We start from the raw sequence: 7,249 nt of genomic DNA, 5'->3' as shown, positions 1-7,249 counted from the left end.
TCACCACCTAGTTTCGAGCCAACATCATGCCAGAGCTTGGTAGATTAAAACTGGCCACAAATTCTTTGTAGTTTCTCCCATCAAGGCTGGTCTTGTAACTTATTTTGACCAACAGAATGTGGTAGAAGTGACATTGTGTTACTTCTGAGTTTAAGCCTCAAAGAGCTTTATAGTCTTTTGCTCTCATCTTCTTGGAACAGTGCACCATGGGAAGAAGCCCAATCTAGTCTGTTTAAGATACATGACCTATCCAATAACTAACACCCCATGGCAGACATGTGAGTGACAATATTTTAGGCCAGCCAGCCCCAAATGAGCCATCAGACGACTGCAAACACGTGAATAACCATCAGAAGAATAGCCCACCTGAACCCAGCCCAGTTTGCCAACCCACAGAATTGTGAGCAAAGAAACACTTGTCATTTTAATCCACTAAGCTTTGGAGGTGGTTTGGTGTAGACAATAGATAACTGATATTGAAGATGAAGTCCGAATGTCTCACCTTGTCTTGCCTTTGAATCCTTGACACAGTGTTCCCTCTGGCCAGAGCATGTCCCCTACATTCCCTTGCCTGTCTGTCTGGCTAACTATCCTCAGCTTCAAGGTCATCTCCCTCTTCACCTTCAGGTCTTCCCTAACCAATCCTCTCTTCCTCCAGATTGAGTTAGCTACCCTTCCTTTGTGCTTCCAAGGCCCCCACACTTGCCCTTAACATGGTGTGATTTTCCATTTCCTGGGTTCTCTCACGGGATTGTGAGCTCCAGAAGGACAGTGACAGAGTCCTGTTTACACCTGGACTTATTGCTGATGTCTGACACAAGGTCCAGCACAGCACTGCAATAGAAATTTCTGCTATGATGGAAATGTTCTATTTCTGCACTCTCCGATATGCTGGCCCCAAGTCACATGTGGCTACGGGGCACTGAAGTGGGGCTGGTACAAGTGAAGAACTGAATTGCTGTTGTTTTTAAGTTTATTTATTTTGAGAGGTGGGGTGGGGCAGAGAGAGAGAGAGAGAGGGAGAGAGAGGATCCCAAACAGGCTCCATGAGGAGCCCGATATGGGGCTTGAATCCATGAACCTTGGATCATGACCCAAAAGCTGAAACCAAGAGTTGGATACTCAACCCAACTGAGCTACCCAGGAGCCCCTGAAGAACTGAACTTTTTTTTTTTTAAGTTTTTGTTTTTTTTTTTAGAGAGAGAGAGAAAGAGAGAGAGAGAGAGAGAGAGAGAGAGAGAGAGAGAGGGAGAGAACACAGCAGGAGTGAGAGAAGGAGAGACAGAATCCCAGGCAGGTTCTGCATCACAGCACAGAGCCCAGTGTGGGACTTGAACTCACAAACTGTAAGAACAGGATCTGAGCCAAGATCAGGAGTCGGATGCTTAACCAACTGAGCCAACCAGGTGCCCCCTGCATTTTAAATCTTTTAAAAAAATATTTACTTTTGAGAGAGAAAGAGACAGAGGCAGAGCATGAGCAGGGGAGGGGCAGAGAGAGAGGGAGACACAGAATCTGAAGACAGGCTCCAGGCTCTGAGCTGTCAGCACAGAGCCTGATGCGGGGCTTAAACCCACAAGCTGTGAGTGCATGGTGTAAGCCAAAGTCAGACACTTAACTGACTGAGTCCCCCAGGTGCCCCAAATTTTAATGTAACTTAAGAAGTCACCTGTGGCTAGTGGCTATGGTATTGAACAGTATAGGTCTAGCACATGTAGATGCCCATTGAATATTTTTGAAAAATATTTTATTTTATTATGTTTTAATTTTTCATGTTTATTTATTTTGAGAGAGCATGCATGTGCATGTATGGGGGAGGGGCAGAAAGCGAGGGAGAGAGAGAATCCCAAGCAGGTCCCTCCCTGTCAGTGCAGAGCCCAGCTCAGGGTCAGTCTCCCAAACTGTGAGATCATGACGTGAGCCAAAATCAAGTTGGACGCTCAACCAACTGAGCCACCCAGCCCACCCCACGATTTTAATTTTTTTTTAATGTTTTATTTATCTTTGATACAGAGAGAGACAGAGCATGAGAGGGGGAGGGTCAGAGAGAGAAGGAGACACAGAACCAGAAGCAGGCTCCAGGCTCTGAACTAGCTGTCAGCACAGAGCCCGACGCGGGGCTCGAACACACGAACGTGAGATCTGACCTGAGCCGAAGTCGGAGGCTTAGCCAACTGAGCCACCCAGGTGCCCCACGATTTTACTTTTTTAAGTAACCTCTCTACCCAACGTGGGGCTCCAACTCACAACTCCAAGATCAAGAGTCGCACGGTCTGCCGACTGAGCCAGCCAGGGACCCCACATTGAATATTTTTGAATAAACAGCAAAAGAGGATGACAATCACAGACAGCCATTGAAGACACCAGGTGGGATGCTATGAGAATGGCAACATAACTTCGTGGACCCCTCCTTCTCCTTCACTTTCCAGTCCCTCATCCTAACATTGCCAATGCTTCCAACCCTGCCTTCTGTAATCTTAATTCTTGACTCTTTACTTGCCTGAGTTGGTTATTCTCTCCTGGTCCTACACAGTTTGATATTATCCCTTCTGTGAAATGGGCTGGTCCAAACAGTCCCCTGGAGACTAATCTCATTCGGTCCAGACTGGTCTGGCCCAAGCAAAGAAAACTGTCTTCTTGGGGCCTGGACGTCATCACCTGGGTTCCGTGGGATCTAAATCTGTTTTCACCAGCAGGCTGTGATGTCCCTCTCAAAGGTGACAGTTGAAGCTGTTTGTGCTGCAAAATGTTACACAGAAAAGAAGCCACAGGATTGATAGTCTTCCTGCTTGCTACTCCTTGCAGGAAGCGGGGCAAGCCCTGGTTAGATGGTTTCCAGCCCTGACACCAGATACTCTGATTGCATCAGTGGCTGAAGAGGAAGGAGGCGCGGGAACAGGATGAGGTGGGACCAGATAGGCCAGGGCCTTGGGGCCACACCGGCAGAGGGCTGGCTCTGTGGTTGGAGGGCAGGCAGGCTGGGCGGAGAGTAAAGGCCAGGGAAGAACAGTCCTTTCCAATAGATTTTCCCACATATTCACTCCAAAAAATTAAAAAAAAAAAGACAACAAAACCCAAATAGGGTCATAAATAGGCAAGAGAAAAGTCAGGTTATAGAGCAGAATGTACAGATAATCCCAATTACATCCAACTATCTATACATACATATACATATTTATTTTGAGAGAGAGTGAGCATGTGGGCAAGCATGAGTAGAGGAGGGTCAGAGAGAGGGAGAGAGAATCCCAAGCAGCCTCCGTACCGTCAGTGCAGAGCCTGGTGAGGGGCTCCATCCCACGAACCATGGGATCATGACCTGAGCTGACATCAAGAGTGGGATGCTTAACCTACTGAGCCACCCGGGCGCCCCCTGATAATCCCAATTTTGTACAAATAAATATGCTCTGTGGGGGACCCGACGGGGTGGAGGCTGGCGGACTGGGTGGTGGAAGAATTCACCCAAAGCAAAACAAAGGAGATAGAAGTTTATTGATACACCACAAGGGAGCTGCAGCAAGACAGCAAGAGAGACTGCCAGGAGGCGGTTGGGGGGGCGGGGGCTACAGCCAAGGGCTGAGTGAGGAGCATGGGAATGCATGGAATTTTCCTTTCATGGTACCTGTCCAGCATTCGAAGTAGCCTATTGGTAAGTTAGGGGCTGTGGATGATGTTATGAGGTGGGTCGCTTAATGAACCTGTTTGCATTCAGCCTGGTGATCTTTGGGGCCCTTTCACTTTACTCGTGTTGCCACTGCTCAAGCCTGTTGCCTAAAAGCAGCCTTGGGGCAGCTGGGTGGCTCATTTGGTTAAGTGTCAGCTTCGGCTCAAGTCATGATCTCACAGTTCATGGGTTAGAGCCCCACGTCGGGCTCTGTGCTGACAGCTCAGAGCCTGGAGTATGCTTCAGATTCTGTGTCTCCCCCTCTCTCTGACATCCTGCTTGCGCTGTCTCTGTCTCTCAAAAATAAATAAAAAACACAAAAAATTTAAAAATTAAAAAAAAATAATAAAAGCAGCCTTTCCACATTCCCACCTACAGTAGGGGCTAATCTAATGGATATTCCATCCTGTGAGGATCTGTAAATATATTTGTAACACTTTTTCAGAATGTAAATTGTGTATGGTTCTTTGGTGAGCAGGGAGCAGAGTTCCTTGCATAAAAAGAAATGTTGCTCTTGCTACTTCCTTTGCCTGAAATCCTCTTCCCAGATTTTCTCCTGGTTTGCTTGCTCTCTTAATGCAGTCACAGTGCCACTCCTCCGAGAGACCTCCTCCATCATCCTTTCTAGGTCAGCCCTCCCTCAAGCCCTCTATCTATATGCGTGAATAGTTTCCATATAGCTCTTCTCACTTACCAACCTTATATTACATGTCCACTTATGTGTTCAAGAGAGTAGACTTTGTTCTACGGTTGTATTCTCAGCGTCTTAAATATGGTCCACCACATAGGTAGGCGCTCAATAAATCCGTTGAATGACTAAAATGTAACAAAAGTGTCCATTCTTCTCTGTCCTCAGCTCAGGCGTGTTCTAAGTTCAAGTAACAGCCCTCCTCAACTCCCACCAAGACTCCGAGGTCACTTGAGAGCAGCAGCTTTCAAACTTTTTGACCCTGATTCTCAATAAGAAATACATTCAGGGGTATCTGGCTGGCACCACCAGGAGAGCATGTGACTCTTGATCTCAGGGTTTTGAGTTTGAGCCCCGTGCTGGGCACAGAAATTACTTACAAATAAAACCTTAAAAAAATACAGTCAGTCCCCACGTGCTCACACATGCACTGAAACAAAGAACTTGTACTACTAGGAGCAATGCTTGCTTTTTTTTTTTTTTAAGTTAATTTATTTGAGAGAGACAGAATGCAACTTGGGGAGAGGCAGAGAGAGAGAGAGAGAGAGAGGAATCCCAAGCAGGCTCTGCACTAACAGTGGGGCTCGAACTCACACACCACAAGATCATGCATGACCTGAGCTGAAGTTGGATGCTTAACCAACTGAGCCATCCAGGTGCCCTGCAGAAGCAATATTTTCTCTTTTTTCTTCCTTTTCTTCCCTTCCTTCCTTCCTTTCTTCCTTTATTTCTTCCTTCCTTTTTTTTTTTTTTCTTTCTTTCGGAGAGGTCTCCGCAAGGGTCACCATTGCCCTAGGGCAGTGTTTGTAGGGGTAGTTGGAGAGCTCATTTGTATTCTTTCTAGTCTCTGGGCAACTGCTACAGATGGAGATTCCTGGCTCTGCCCCAGATCTGGAGAAGGAGAATTTTATCAGGAAATGTGAAAGCTTAACAGTCCTCTCCCCCAACCACATCAGGTAATTAATTCAGAGGCCATAAAGCTTGAGAGCCACCACGGGGAGTTTATGCGTACCCTGAGGCCTTGGGTGGGCACGGTGCCAAGCACCAACACAGGAAGGGAAGGGGCTGATTCTCCAGTTCCAGTCCAACTCAGCCCCCGAGTTGATCCCAACTTTATAAAAGTAAATCCATTCCCACCTAAGCCCCTTGCAATTCCTAGTCCTCTGCCTGAAGTACTTCTGGCAATTTTGCTGCTGCTTCCCTGACTCCAGCCCTCCCAGGGCCACTGACTGCTCCCGACCGCACCCAGTGAAGGGGTTCTACTTACCCCAAGAACCTTAACCCCTACTTCCTCCTTCTGGCCTCCACAGTCTATTCCTTCACACAAAATCACTTCTGTTTTCTTTGTTTTATTATAAGGTTTAATAGCCCTCTCCACCTCCCCGCCCCACCCCCCCTTCCTTTAGAACAAAAAAAATTCTAACCCCAATCTCTAGTTAAGGTGGCCCATTTCCAGTCCCACCCCCAGAAGAGAGTAAATGCTGTTATGAAGCCTTCACCCTCCCACTAGAAATGACTTAAAAATTTTTTAAACATTTATTTATTTTTGAGAGAGCGCGCGCGCGCGAGCATGAGGGGGGGGGCAGAGAAAGAGGGAGACACAGAATCTGAAGCTGGCTCCTGGCTCCCAGCTGTCAGCACAGAGCCTGACATAGGGCTTGAACCCATGAACCCTGAGATCATGACATGAGCTGAAGTCGGAGCTCAACCAGGCACCCCTAAAGATGATTCTGATGCCAGGAATGCTGCTTTCCTCTTGCCAAAGAACCTCACAAAATTTACATTCTGAAAGCCTGCAACAACTGTATTTACAGATCCTCACACACCTAATAAAACATTTTTTAGCCTTTAGTGTATATAGCATACACCCAACACCCAAGCTCAGTACTTTGCAGACAAGATCTCATTAATTCTTTAAGCAGCCCTCAGATGTAGATACTATTATCACCCCCTTTTAAATAATGTTTTGGGGCGCCTGGGTGGCTCAGTCGGTTAAGTGTCTGACTTTGGCTCAGGTCATGATCTCATGGTTTGAGAGTTTGAACCCTCTCCCCTGCCCCGTGGGTCTCTGTGCCGACAGCTTGGAGCCTGGGCCTGCTTGGGATTCTGTGTCTCCCTCTCTCTGTGTCCCTCCCCCACATGCACTCTGTTTTTCTCTCTCTAATATAAATAAAAACAGTAAAAAATTTTTAAAGAAAATTTGGTTAAATGCTTTGGGGAAATCAACCTAATACAAATGTTCCTCATTGGACCTTAATATGCAATTAAATAATTATTAACTATTAGCCACAAATCAAACTGCCCGAATTCCAATCTCATTGCTACCAATTAGTATCTGTGACTCCTTGTAAGTTACTTAACCTCCATAAAAAATGGGATCATCATAATACTTACCTTATACTATTCACAGATGCTTTGTAATTGCAGCCGCTGTCTGTGCACCAGATCTTATTTGATCATTAAAGCCTCAGCACAAATCAGTGAGGCAGGTGCCCAGGCTATCCCCATTTTACAGCGGAGGCCATCGAGGTGCTCCGTCTGTGAGCAGAGATAAATGGGATTTGGGCCCAGGTAGCCTACCACCGGAACCTAGCTTCTAGCTACTTGTCTCAAGTTGCCTCTCAAAAATAGCTGTTGTATTACATGATAAAACGCTTATAAAGCGCTTAGCAAAAGTCTGGCACTTAATAAGTGCTCAATTAAGTTTCCTCCGGTCACATTAATATTTGGTGTTTTATGTTTGTTATAAAGCTAATACGTAAACAAGTATACAACGCGATTTAATTCAGCTAGATGTCACAAAGACAGCTGAAAAGGGCAAACCCGGGGCGGGGGTCGGGGCTGGGGTGCGGCCGCCCCGCTGCAGTCCACCCGCCGCAAGGGCAGGCCGGCAGGAAGCG

The sequence above is a fragment of the Suricata suricatta genome, chromosome 13, assembly GCF_006229205.1.
Source record: "Suricata suricatta isolate VVHF042 chromosome 13, meerkat_22Aug2017_6uvM2_HiC, whole genome shotgun sequence".
Taxonomy (NCBI): Eukaryota; Metazoa; Chordata; class Mammalia; order Carnivora; family Herpestidae; genus Suricata; species Suricata suricatta.
Note: the sequence above shows the minus strand (reverse complement) of the source record.